Source organism: Rhagoletis zephyria, unplaced genomic scaffold (assembly GCF_001687245.7).
Source record: "Rhagoletis zephyria isolate East Lansing unplaced genomic scaffold, Rhagoletis_zephyria_1.1 Rzeph_scaffold_01792, whole genome shotgun sequence".
NCBI classification, from domain to species: domain Eukaryota; kingdom Metazoa; phylum Arthropoda; class Insecta; order Diptera; family Tephritidae; genus Rhagoletis; species Rhagoletis zephyria.
Window position 1 is genome coordinate 54,454 of NW_016158876.1, and position 15,133 is coordinate 69,586.

Consider the following 15,133-nt stretch of genomic DNA (forward strand, 5'->3'; position numbering starts at 1 on the left):
GCTTACCTGTTTGGCGGTACATGGGCAGATCTTGCGATCTTTTGATTTCCCGAAGAGGAGTTGGAATATTCGTAATTAGTGAGGCGTAAAAGAGGACACCCTATTAGGCTAGCTCGTCAGCCCTATCATAACCTTCCACACCCTTGCGTTCTGGTGGTAAGTTAAATCAGTTTTTTTTTTTCTAATTCAAATCAGAATTAAGTCAAACTGTGTAAGTATAATAACCGTGAAATGAGAAAACGCTATAAGACATGTTCTCGGTCGAAATGATCCACCATTTCTGGATGATAACACTAATCGCCTTGATCAATCTGTAGGGGACAATTAAAAAGTTGACTGTCCGAAAAAATGGAACTCAAGCGATTTCCGTACATTCACAACCAGAGCAGAATCTTCTCTAGCTTCACGGCTGATACCCGTTTGTGAGAGTGCGACAGTAATTGAAGATACGAATGACGCTTTTGAAGATCAGGTTCTGCAATCCTTTTGAGTTTCAACGGGCATTAACAGCAGTCTACAACTTTCAGATCTATAAAAACTCAAAAATATTTTTAGTTCGATATATTTCACATACGTTTCTATTTAATATATTTTATTTAAGCTTATCAAAAAAAGGACTAAATTCTCTCTGGGACCCTACGATATCAATATAAGAAAAATAAACAGTAAATCATATTTATATTAATGTAAAAACTGCAAAACTTTTAATTATAAATTCATTTTGCGCATGAGGCGCAAGTCTCAACTTGGTTTTGGCGAGCAATCAACAACAGAAGATGAAGCGCTAACCGCACATAAAATCTGACCACAATCACATCACGCAGCAAAGAGAAAAAAAGTAACATAAGAGTCATAGTAGACGAATGGACGAACATTAGTTAATCCAAAAAAACCTGTACCCTATCAGCTCTGGTATTGGCATATTTCCTGTCGATGTCCTTTTTACATTATTCGGGTTAGTAATGTTTGTAGCCGAGTATTTTCGAAAAATTCTTAAAACACCAGCAGTAAACATAAAAAAAGAACAAAATGTCCTGAAAACATACAAAAATTTGCAGTTCAATTATAAAAAATCTCTGAAAGGTGCCAAAAATTCCCATACGATCATGAAAAACTCTAAGGATAAATCGGGAGTTAAAATGAGAAAACGAATCATAAGTTTTTGCTTAGAATTAAAAATATGTTCAAATACAATGCGACGTCTTGATTTATGCGACAGCCATTCTTACAACTCATTCATTCACGCCATTTGGACTTTTTCGTGGCATTATATGTATANATGCGACGTCTTGATTTATGCGACAGCCATTCTTACAACTCATTCATTCATGCCATTTGGACTTTTTCGTTGCAATATATGCATATATGTAGCTATCGACTTGTATTTTTCCTCTACAAATGCCACTGCGAATGCCAGTCGGTATGTAAATATACAGACTTTGCCTATTCAATTAAATTTACACCATCTCACAGAAACCTCTTCAGACAATGACAAACAAAATTATGCGAAATTGTTTGAAGTTCCACTTGGGGCGACTGCCGCCACTTTATCGCCCCTTACTTTCCAGAACTTGCAACTAAGAGTGTCCGATTGCAAGTGAGTTTTACCTTTTTTTCTTACTCCTCTACCACTTGTCACTTTCACAGCTCAGCGTTGGTATAGTATGCAAAAAAAATAAAAAATCGAATGCAAAAGCAATAAAAATGTCGGAAGAAATATACGCAAAATGCCACGTACTCAGGTACTCAGTCACTTTGCCACCTACATACCACCTGAGCAATTCATCAGCACCATGAAAAAAGGGTCTGAACTTACACTTTTGGTAAATTTTTTCACTTTTTTGTGTGAATGTTCTTATGCACGTGCATATGTATGTACATTAAGGTGCTCCGAAAACGTATGTGGGGGGAAAAGTAAAGTCGGAATTTTTATGCTATCACCCCCTAGCATTGTTCTATACCAAAAAAAATAAATTACAACTATTTTTACTCTAAAATCAAAAAATATTTAGAGGTCGCTCAAAGCGCTTAAGGTTCCCCATGTATTTTATATTAGCAAAACAAACTTTCGTAGTAATGGTGTAGAATTATTTAAACCCAATATTTTTCGATCGGAAAACTCTGCTTCTATTGACGAGATTCCCAGTAATAAGACCCAATTGTTTATTTAACAATTTGTTCATAGTATAGGTCTGCCAAAAACCCCAGAAAGTTCAATCGAGGGAGCAATAAAAAATCTTTGGTATTAAAAATTTATTAAATAAACAAATGGTTATTATGATTGGATGTCTCATGCAGAGAACCAAAATTCCTGATAAAAAAATATAGATTTTCAAGGATTCTATACCAATTCTACAAAAAGTGGTTTTTTCTAACATCTAAATATTTTTTGATTTCAAAATAAAAAAGTGTGGTTTTTTTCGATATAGAACCATCTGAGGGGGTGAGAGCAAGAAGATTCCGACTTTACTCNGAAATATACGCAAAATGCCACGTACTCAGGTACTCAGTCACTTTGCCACCAACATACCACCTGAGCAATTCATCAGCACCATGAAGAGACTGAAAAAAGGGTCTGAACTTACACTTTTGGTAATTTTTTCACTTTTTTGTGTGAATGTTCTTATACACGTGCATATGTATGTACATTAAGGGGCTCCAAAAATGTATGTGGGGGGAAAAGTAAAGTCGGAATTTTTATGCTATCACCCCCTAGCATTGTTCTATACCAAAAAAAAAAATTAAAACTATTTTTATTCTAAAATCAAAAAATATTTAGAGGTCGCTCAAAGCGCTTAAGGTTCTCCATGTATTTGATAATAGGAAAAAACTGTTTCGTAGAAATGGTGTAGAATTATTGAAAATCAATATTTTTCGATCGGAAAACTCTGCTTCTCTTGACGAGATTCCCAGTAATAATACCCAAATGTATATTTAACAATTTGTTCATAGTATAGGTCCACCAAAAACTCTAGAAAGTTCATTCGAGGGAGCAATAAAAAAACGTTGTTATTAAAAATTTGTTAAATAAACAATTGGTTATTATGATTGGAAGTCTCCTGCGGAGAACCAAAATTTTCTAATTGAAAAATATCGATTTTCAAGAGTTCTATACCAATTCTACAAAAAGTGTTTTTTCCTAACATCTAAATATTTTTTGATTTCAAAATAAAAAACTGGGTTTTTTTTTCGATATAGAACAATCTGAGGGGGTGAGAGCAAGAATATTCCGACTTTACACTTTTTTTTTTATACCACCCTAATGTACATCCATATATGTATGAAAGCGTATGTCGGTTACATCGCATTTTTCATCTTTGCAGTTGGCTAATTTTTTGTTTCTTCAAAATTTTCCATTTTTTTTGTGGCCAACTTTGTGTCGGTNCTAATGTACATCCATATATGTATGAAAGCGTATGTCGGTTACATCGCATTTTTCATCTTTGCAGTTGGCTAATTTTTTGTTTCTTGAAAATGTTCCGTTTTTTTGTGGCCAACTTTGCGTTGGCAGCACAACACAACTAACAAGTGTTCGTATATAGGTATACATATATACTTACTCGACTACTCGTACATTTTAAGTCACCCTTTGCTGGTATTTTCTTCTATAAAAAAAGGAAAACTCCTCTAAAATAAATGTTCTTACTACTTTGTTTTTATTATAAACTTCTTTTTCGCTTTTGTTGTCGCTGTCTAGTCCGAGTAGACAGGCACAAGTGAAATAAATCAAGTTTTGTTAAGCTGACCGCACAAAACTTTCCTCAACATTGAAGTTCACATGCACACCCATACATGCATATACATACATATGTACATACCCACATTTTCTGTCAGTACCCTTTTGCAGTATTTCTCTATATCCTTCACCTTCACATTCACTTTTACCTTTATTTCTCATGCCCCACATCGTTCGCCTATAACCCCATTAGTTAGTTTGTTCGCCTATTCTCTCCCCCCGTGGCTATCTATTTGTCTGACTCTCGTCTCGTTGAGTGCCTTTTTTATTGCTTCTCTATTTCATTGCCGGTTCCAACTCGTCCTGTACATTTTTTACCTTGCAATCCATTTTTCTTCACTCTTTCAGTTCCTATTTTGTCGGTTGGTTTGTCCGATCGCATCGTTGGTTGGTTAGATAATGCCTTTTGATTTTGATTTTTATTTGCTTGGCTCAGTTGCCGGTTGCCAGTTGCGTATTCCTTCCAACATTTTTAGCGGAGTTACGAGCACATTTATACTACCAAATATAGAACCCTTTTTCGCTTATGTATTTTAGCAAATTGAATTAAATTTATGCAATTATGGAAATTAAAAGCGTTTTTTTTTGGTACAAATTTACATTGCTATGAAATAAATACATGCGCGGACACACAAAGTCTCATATGTATGCATAAGAATATATCCATGAATGTATACTAGGGTGCATTACACTACATACAAAAAAATATCGGTACTGGTTTCCATCGAAATCATAAAGTTGGATATATTTTAAGATGTTCGGCATAATATTTCCGAAAAGTATTACGATTTACGTGAGCTGCAACGTTTTGGAAATGCCTCCAAAAAATTAATTATTTTGACTCCATTGATTTTATTTATAAGAAAATTTATTTTTTAGGTCTTTTCAAATCGGTAACGCACACGTAACTCTTGACATTTTTCCGAAATATTTTCGCTGAAGTTTTCAAATATAATAAAATTTATAATTCTGGAGGAAAACCCGCGATTTTATTTTATTATTTTTTTTTTTTGTGAGGCGCCCTACTGTATACGCAACGAAAAACAACAAAGAGAAACATTGCTAGTCTAGTTGGAAATAAATCAATGTTTACAGGAGCATTTTCGAGAATCTATTTTACAATGAAATGGACATTTAAAATTTGGGGCGAAAAATTCTGCTTTTTCATTAACTTATAGCCCGTTGTAGATGACAACCTTCTCAAATAACACTCTTCACGAACGAATTACGGATTTTTATATATTTAAATACATCGGTATATTCTGTTGTTACGGGTACCTCCCCATCTCCGAATATACATTTCTACTGCCTAAAAAGCGACAAAAAAAAAACTCTGTATCTACAGACGTGCCTATTCAGGAGGCATGTTGAAAGCTATAAAGTATATTTATGTTGATTTCCTCTCGGATCGCCAAGTCCATTAGGCTTTCTACCGGTCGAAATCGCTTGGCTTCAAATGGGGCGGTCTACCACGCTTTGAGCATGAGCACAACTTCAGCCAGGGGCCAACCCTGGTTTATGAAACAAAGTCTTAGACAAGCCTTATAGAATAAGAAGAGCAGCGGACACAAAATGTCGGTTGGGAATACAGAGGTAATAACCGCTATACCCTGGGAAGTGCGCGCTTATTAGGACTTAAAACATTTCCTCACGAGATGGCATCCATTCCGTTTCGAAATTTCTGGTCATACAAAGTCCCAAGCAAACTAATTGCAACTGATAAAGTTATTTTTTTTTTTGTAGTGAATGCGTGTTTTTTATTAATTTCACTATTGAAGCCCTTTTATTTTTAAAATTCATTAAGCTTTGCTTAATTTAATACACATTTATATATGTGACGGCATGTGTGTATGTACAGCTTGTTATATATTTGCCATTCATTAAGTTTTTAGAACTTTTGATACTTTTTCTTTATTTGCTGCTTTTCTGTTTTTTGTTTGGCTTATAATTCCTTGCTCTTTCTTTTACTTTTTGTATTTGACATCCGCAATTAGTGACACTTTCTGACTTTCAATTCCAATTCAACCATTTAATACACAATGTATGTACGTGGTCATAGAAGAGGCTTCGCGACGGACGTTTCTCGAGTAAATTACGAGCGAATATCATCAGAAGTCATGGCAACATTCACAGAAGAAGAAGAAGGGGAAAAAGACTAAATACCAATACTAATGAAAGTTAAAATACAAAAAAAAGAAATCAAAAAAATTGTTTTGAAAGACATCAATGTGCGCAAAAGTAATGAGAGTAAATCTTTTGAAATTTCATTTGATTCACAAAGTCTTTGGCAAAGTTTCTATTTCTTTAGCCATTTGCTGCTTTTCAGAAAATCAAACCGAATGAAATTATTTCATACAACAAAGAGAGAAAGAGGAAATGCTTTTTAAGTTTTCATGAATTTTAGCAAATTGTTAGATTAATACGATTTAATCAGAGGGGAGTGGTAGGAAAATGTTGGGAAAAACTTTTAGTGAGTTAGAGCAAAACACATTTCTTTACAAGCTTTTGAAAAGAAACCTAGACTCTTTTTGACCCCTAACTGCCAAAAAGATGTAATCCGCTAGCTGGTGTGGGAGTCGAGATATTTGAAAAACTTGTATTTATTTATGGTTTGATTTGGTTTATGGGAAAATATCGGGAACGTGTCATTCAATGTATTAAATGTAAATTTTTAAAATGAACGCACAAAAATAAATTTTTATATCAAGTTGTTTTAAATCCATTGAGGCAACAACAAATTCTGAAGTGATTCGTTAAATGCTTTAAGAGTTATAAGCAGAGACGTGAACCGGATGAAAAATTTGGTCGATTCGGTTCAGCGGTTCGAACCGTTTTTTCACTTTTGGATTGGCTCGTCAAAGTGGTTTTTTCGTCTTTAAAACGGGGTTTCGGTTCAGTTAAACGGTTCGGAAAGCAAAAAAAAAAAATAAAACATTACGCGCAAATAAGTGTCAAATGCAGAACGCGCAAGGTTTAAGTGTCAAGTCTTTGTCAAATGAGATCGATACCTCAATCAATTTAAAAAACGTTGAAATCCGGTAACTCAATAAAACTCGATAAATCGACAAATTTTGATAACTGTGCGTTTAGAGGACTCGGAAGAATCTCGATAACTCAGAAATTTTACACTAAATCGATATCTCGATAAACTGCAGATAACTTTATAAATTCCGATAACTCCATTAATTGTGATAGCTTCATAAATTTTGATATTTATCGACAAATTTTGATAATTTGTTATACTCTGGTAACTGGATAGAATTGTATAAACCGATAAACAGTGAAAATACGATATACTTGTATAACCCTGGAAATTGAGATAACACGATAGATAATAAATTGTCGAAATGTTCCTAGGACATATGCTGCCAAATTTTTCGCAACATAAGCGCCTGCTTGTTTATGTTATCTTCAAATTTGTAGGACTTTACCTCATCAATTAATTTTCGAAAAAAAAACTTGCAAGTTTTACCCCCTACCCTCACTTTTCACACACTTCCAGGTTTAGTTCTGACGGCCTGCCTTTCGCTATGTCGAAAACAACTGTACCACTTTGTCGCTTAGTAAGGTTTCTATTTGGAGCAGAGTTGCTACTCATCTGCAGATAGTTGGTTGCACATCTATCTTTTTAGGTGCTCTGTTTGTGACGTTGTGAAAGTTTTCTCTATGTCGAGGAAGTCATAGAGCAGTGTGTCGTACACATGCATATCTCTGTACACACACATCTACGTCTGACGGCCGCATAGTTATTTAAGCCAACGCAGACGTATGTATTTCTGCGATGATTAAATTTTTACACCAGAAAAATCAATTACAATAATATCTGTCTGAGGGCCAGTTCAACGACTATAATAACGACAAGGGCAGCAGCAACAACAATACTAACAACGACAAAAAGAAGACGATGGCAATGGACACAGCCGGACAGTAAAAGTCAGAAATACAAATGTATGGTCCAAAGAAAAAAAAGCCTGGCATTCAGACAATTTGGACCAACAAAAACAAAAACTTACTAAAGTCAAAGCAACAAACTTTTTAACTTTTGATTTCACTAACATATATGAATGGCGCAAGCGAGGCTGAGTGGGGCGAGAGGCATATTGACCGTCGAACGAATTGAGCTTGATTGAGTGTGAGTGAAGAACTTTTTTCCTTCTGTACATTGCTTTTACATTTATTGAAGCATCAATTGCGTCTGCAATGTAAAGCGAAAGTATGTAGAGAGAAGGCACGCGGACGTAGCTCAAAGTTTTGCAAGAGCGCAGACATATGAAGATGTATTTAGTTGAGGAAGTGTCCGTGTGGCGCGGCGCAGGTGTCCGGGCGTATAAAAATCAAATTGAACTGGACGCGCGCGCGCGCGCATATTCAATAAATGCTGCCTGCATTGACATGGAAGAAATACTAGCAATGAAGGAAAATTAAATTGCAAAAAAATAATGAAAATAAAAATAGAAAACAAATACAACAAATAAAATGTGCATGACTTGCACTGTCAGTATGGCAGCAACTAAAGACACTCACGAATGTTGCTGTAGGAAGTAATAAAAGCAAAAGCTTTCCAAGTGCAATTGAAGGAAGGAATGAACTGCATGCAATGTAAGAGTGAAAAAGTTTTAGGTATTTATTTGGTTTGATGATTATTTTCTTCCAAGTTATTGATTAAGAGCAAACTAATGAAGATGAGTTGTCATTGCAAGGATTTGAAATCCGAGGCAGTTTATGGGATGCCTTAAGCATTTTATTGCGTCGTTCTTTTTGAAGACTAAAATCAGCTTAGAAACACAAAATTCTATGGACTTAAAAAACCAAACAAAGAAAACTATAACGTGAAGAAAGCGTCGGGTTATTGACCAAAAGGTCGGTAGAAAAAAAGTAAGTGCGCCTGGGCCACAATGGAGAAGTGAAACTTACGTTATACATCAATTTTGTCTCATAACCAATATACATATAAACTATGTACATACATACTACATACATCTGCTTTTGCTTAATGTTATATTTTTTGTCTTTTTTCTACCTATGNTTGAAGACTAAAATCAGCTTAGAAACACAAAATTCTATGGACTTAAAAAACCAAACAAAGAAAACTATAACGTGAAGAAAGCGTCGGGTTATTGACCAAAAGGTCGGTAGAAAAAAAGTAAGTGCGCCTGGGCCACAATGGAGAAGTGAAACTTACGTTATACATCAATTTTGTCTCATAACCAATATACATATAAACTATGTACATACATACTACATACATCTGCTTTTGCTTAATGTTATATTTTTTGTCTTTTTTCTACCTATGCAGATCCCTACCTCTACCCCTGTTCGTTCTAATTACATTTATGTTATTCTTTTTTCCTTTAGCTTCATTTTTTCTCTTATACTTTATCGATAACAAAATCGATAGTAACATCCAAAAAAATATCGATAACAAAACCGATAAAAATATCGACAACAAAATCGATGACAAATTCGATAAAAATTTCGATAGCAAAATCGATATAAATATCAACAACAAAATCGATAAAAATATCTGTAGCAAAACGATAAATACTCGATAACAACAATCGATTAGAAAATCGATAAAAATATCGATAACAAAATCGATAAAAATATCGATAACCAAATCGAAAAACAATCGATAACAAAATCAATAAATACTCGATAACAAAATCGATTACCAAATCGATACCAAAATCGATGACAAATTCGATAAAAACTTCGATAGCAAAATCGATAATATTGGTAGCAAAATCGATCAGAAAATCGATAAAAATATAAATAACAAAATCGATAAAAATATCGAGAACCAAGTCGATAACAAAATCGAAAAATAATCGATAACAAGACCGATAAAAATATCGATTATTATATCGCTAAGTCCCCAGAATCCCGAAAATCCCAAAATAGTTCCCAGATTGAGTCTCTGTGTCTCTATCTGTATCGTTACCTCTATAATTACCTTTATTTTAATCTTTCTTCCTCTATCTTCATCTTTGCTTTTAACGGTATCCTCATCTTCACCTTTTTCTTTATATTTATCTGTGTTTTTACTTTTATGATTAACAATTTCTTCATCTACCTATTTCCCTTCACCGTTGCCCTTATTTAAGTAAAGTGTTTAATTAGCAAGTTTTTGTTAAATTAATAACATATGTATATTCAAGAAGCACTTGTTTCCGTCCGAACCATTTCCGTGTGCAATTTCCGTTGAATTTTCCAATTTACTCCGAACCAACAAACCGCCGCTAAAGAAATTTCACTTCAAAAATAGCCGCTCCCATCGGTGGTCACGAGAAAGAATTTGATTAACTCCAGCGTGTCAGTAGCGATCACACTTCTTCTAGAGTGCCAAAGAAAGGAACTGTTGGCGATTCAGACGCAACATACTCCAGCAGTGAAGGAAATCGGAAATATTGTCTCAGAAGAATAGCTCCTGATGTCACCTTCAGCTTCGTCAATGAGCACCTCCCGGCGCGTCGAAAATTAAAAGGCGGGAAATGATGTATAATACCTTCATCAGCAAGATTGAGGAATTCATAGCTAAGGTTCAGAGGGAAACCAAATTCAGCGGTCAACAGACGAATACAAATAGTTGTTTTTTGGTGGGGAAAAAACGACTAAAATAACACTACACCACAGACGACCAACACAGTGCCCCAGGATTGTTTCAAAGGCTAGTGAGGTTGCCAAACAACACCTAATCGTAACGCTTCTCGACAGAAGATTGTGCAGGAACGTCCGCAGGAACCTATTAGGCTACGATTTCGTTAACAGCGATCTTTATTTGCGCGACATCGCTTTAATAGTGAATTGCCTACATTTGGTATGTTGTGGCTTGCACAGATGATGAACGAAAAGGACACGCCTGTGCACTGTTTTAATGGGGGGTTCTTTAGAGTCCAAATTCTTAAATAAAGCTATTATAAATACTCAAAGAGTCCCGGCTATCATACTGATGCTAGGAGAGCTGACGAATGGAGCCAAATTGTAAATAGTGAACAGATATGGCATGCGGGTGCGACACGGGCCAAGGTTAGCGAATATCATATGAATCAAATGGGCCATCTCTAAAGCTTTAAAGTCCTTTTGATTGCAAGAGGACAAGCAGCAATAGAGCGACGAGCGCAGCGACTATCAATAAATTGTACCAACGAGTACTCCCTGCAGGAAATAGGCGTTTGATTTTCCCACCAAGCATACAAGCTTGGAAAGTATTCAGCCCAAAGTACAACGTAACAGATACCAGTGCATTAATTCCAATCTGACATTAAGTATATGTTTTAATATGTACTGATTGAAAGTAAGAGTTCAACAAGTACTCCTCTAGTTGGTAGCGAGTTAAGAAAGAGCCCGTTAGTACTAGTGTAGCCATGCACTGATCTTTATTGTCACCCAACTTGGCGTAACCGCTCCTAAGTGCCCAATGAGAGCTGTCTATTGTACCCGCTCTAGGTTTGTGACTAGCGTAGTCTTTTCTCTAAATCTGTTCTGTCCTCAATTCGAAGATATTTCCTGGATTGGGATGGACGGGAAATGGTCTTCTAATAAAAGATTAGCCAGTTAATAAGACAATGAAACGAAAAAGCTTCAGAAGAATTCGCAAAAGGCAAGATTAAAGATTAAGATCAATATTAATATTAACATTAAGATTAAGTTAAGATTAACAATGAGATTAATATTAGGATTAATATTGGGATTAAGATTAAGGTTAAGATTAAGATTGAGATTTAGATTTAAATTAAGACTGAAATTAATATTAGGACTAAGATTAAGACTAAAATTAAAATTAAGATTGAGATCAATACTGAGACTGAGATTAAAATTAACATTAAGAATATATAATATTTAGATCTAGAGGTTAAGAATAAGATTAAGATTAATACTAAGACTAAGATTAAGATTAAGATGAAAATAAGATTTTGAATATGATTATGATTAATATTAAGAATAAGAATAAGAATAACACTGAGATTAATGTTAAGATAAAGATTAAGATTAAGATTAAAATAAAATTATGAATATGGTTATGATTAAAATCCACATTAGGATTAATATTGAGATTAAGATGAGGATTAAGATTAAGTTTAGGGTTAAGCTTAAGATTAAGAGTAAGATTTGGATTAACATCACGATTAAATTTAAGATTGAGATTAAGATTAAGATTAAGAATAAAATAAAGACTGCTATTAAGATAAAGATTAATATTAAGATTAAGATTAAGATTATGATTGTGATTATATTTATGATGAAGATTATGATTAAATTAAGGATTAGGATCAATATTAAGGTTAAGACTAAAATAAAAAAAAGATAGTTGTAATTATTACACCGGAAAATACTCATATAATTCGTTGAGCTATACGGGTAATAGAAAAAAAAAAACTAATAAACAAATAACTAGTTTTTTTCTTAAATAATGTTTGTGTTTGGCCAGCCAGCTTACAATTTTATACTATCTCCATTTCACTTAAAAAATGTATTAGCTAAGCCTTATTGCAATCTCTCTGGGCATATCCACTCCAACTAATTCAAGCACGATGTAAAGCGCACAAGAAGTTTCCTTTGAACTGATGCGCTGAACCCGACACTGCTCATTAAAAGCTGTCAAATTAGACAACATTAAAAAACCAAAAAAAAATGCGAGTAGACTGCTTAGTGCCAAAATTCAGTCTGAGAATGTAGCATATAAAAGGCCACTAGACTTGCGACGTGCCTTCGATCAAAGTATCCTAAGTTTGAAGTAAGTATTTACCATTTCCATGTGCAGCAATTAAGAATTTGATGATAATGTTGGCAAGCTTTGAAAACTTGAATTTAGCATAAATGTAAGTAGTTACTATACATATATAAAAGATAATTTACGCACACAATTGCGATGCTTAAGTGCTTAAAACTATAAAGCTAAACTTTTGCTCTGATCAAAAGCTATGTATGTACGCTGCGATTCAACTAAAACTTGTATGTATACATTATTGTCTATTACGCATACATACATATGTGTATGCATGTTTATTTTTGTTTGTGGCTTATTCATCACACATTAATTTTAGCAAGGACATTGGCTTGGCATGCGCTCTTAACTCATTTGTTGCATCCAATTACGTTAATTGCAAAATCTCTAAAGTTCGCCAAAAAGTTCAAATTGTTGTCGGCTCTATTAGCAACATCTTTCAGTTTATAACAGAATAAAGTTTGTATTCATATGTATATGTATACATACATACATATACTATATGTACATTTATTACGCTACTAAGTGTGCTATTCGTTACACCCTAATTCTTTCAAAGTCATGAAATTGTGCGCAATTGCTCGTCTGTGTTCTGAAATTGAAGGTTAAAACTTTTGGCTGACATTAATTAACGATTCCGATTCAGTTCAGTTGCTGATATGCTTTGTGGAGGGCGGAAATGTGAGCGAATGTGTATGTATGTATGCATGTGAATGGGGCATTGTGGTCTCCAGCATGTCGGCTGTGATTTGATTAATTATTCCGCTGCCGGATACTGACAACTGTAACTAGTACGATATTCTTCAATTAATTACGATCTCTTTAAGAATAGCTCCAACTTATCTTTTCTTCAGTTTACAAAAAAATAAACATTTTTACTTAAGGTGCTCAATTTATAGCCGGGTTGTTGAAGTAAGATAGAAATATAGTCTGCTCTTGAATTACGGTCGAAAATTTGGATTCAGCCACGAAAATTTCGGACCCTAACCGCTAAAAAGATGTAAGCGATATTTTTTTAAATTTTATTTATGATGCCGAAATATATCTACATATATGCTCTAGGAGCATTTCTACGTCAAAAGAAAACTTTTAAAAAAATTTAATAGTTCGGCAGGTCTCTTGCTTATGATCCTAATAGTCTCTTAAAGTGAGCTAGTTATGGTGTAGTTGGACTGAAGTCGGTCGAGGAAATCTTCATTGATCGTAAACTTATTAGAGTAAGCCCTCATTTCTATATAAATACCTCATTGTGGGTGCCCCTCTCCACATCGATGAGGGCTATAGTAATCGACCCCTTTTCAAATCGTGATTATAGACTACCATGCATTTTTAATGAGAGATAAATGGCTTAATAATTCTTATCATCTGATTCAGGTTTAATTGAACTAAGTGCTCTGCCATCAGGTTTTCCTCTGCTAGAATGCACTAAAGACGACTAAGCTAGTCAATGGTTGGAAGTAGGCTCCGATGAACTTTTACACGGTTGGTTCGAAGGAGAGCTGTTTTGTGAATAGAGGCAGCTGCCACTTGGTAACCAGTCCATTGTCTGCTGATCTAAGCGATGTCGTTAGTGGAGATAGATAACTATGTACTCTAATAGCTAAGCAATATTTAAGATTTTGCGCTTGCTAACGGTACATTCAAGGTTAGCCTGGGCTCGCTTTCGATTGCGTCCGAGTATTTCCTTGTCAGTCTAATACATAGTGCTATGCCAGTAAACCGCTTAGCAGATGTAGTGACCACGAAAGGCACATTCGAATCGGTCTCTAACTAGTGCAAGAGAAGAGAGGNTAGCCTGGGCTCGCTTTCGATTGCGTCCGAGTATTTCCTTGTCAGTCTAACACATAGTGCTATGCCAGTAAACCGCTTAGCAGATGTAGTGACCACGAAAGGCACATTCGAATCGGTCTCTAACTGGTGCAAGAGAAGATAGAGAATATCTTTGACTACTTGTGGACTACTGTTGCACAGATAGACCCCTTGTAAGCTTAACGAACACTGGACGAAATCCAGAATATGTGCTACTGCAAGGTTATTCTAGCCGACGGTAATTAAGAGCTGGTCCAAGGATTTCCTTGGGGTTACAAAGCCGCACCTCTCTTGTCTGTTAAGTATGTATATTGAAAGGACGCTACCCGATTGTAATGCAAGTGTATATACTAAATACCACACCGTATCCTTACTGTCGCAATCGTTTGGAGGTCGATGGGGAAAAATTATGTCAATACAGGATACATTTTTAAGCTGCCTAGCTTTTGCAAGACTTTGGCCTAACACACGGTTGAGAATAAACGAGAATCAATCATTATTATGGTTTTTTAAGGCCATTTCATAAATTCGTTAATATTTATCAGTCTACTCTCGAAGGGAGAGGTATCCTTTCGGGAATTTCATTTCAGGTCATGTATAATCGGTGTTTATTTTAAGAAAAACGAATTATAATACACAATTATTTGGTGACTACAATTTCTGATGTGTAAACATTTTAGCCCCCGGTGTGGGCAAAATTTGCGTTAACCCAGCAGAAAATGTGTGTTTGTTTCTTGTGCGTAAAACATTTCTGGAATATTTGTGGACTGTTTTGGGAATATTTCGGGATTATTTCGGGACCGTTTATTGACGTGTAAAGGACTATTTCAGGACCGTTCTCCGACTTGTTCGGGATACTTAAT

General features: G+C 34.9%; 1 protein-coding gene across 4 annotated transcripts in view; it reads left to right on the forward strand.

Annotated features, from left to right (window-relative positions):
* The window catches only part of robo3 (roundabout 3), an 83,196-nt gene that overhangs the window by 36,972 nt on the left and 31,091 nt on the right, over positions 1–15,133 (forward strand). The window lies entirely within an intron of this gene.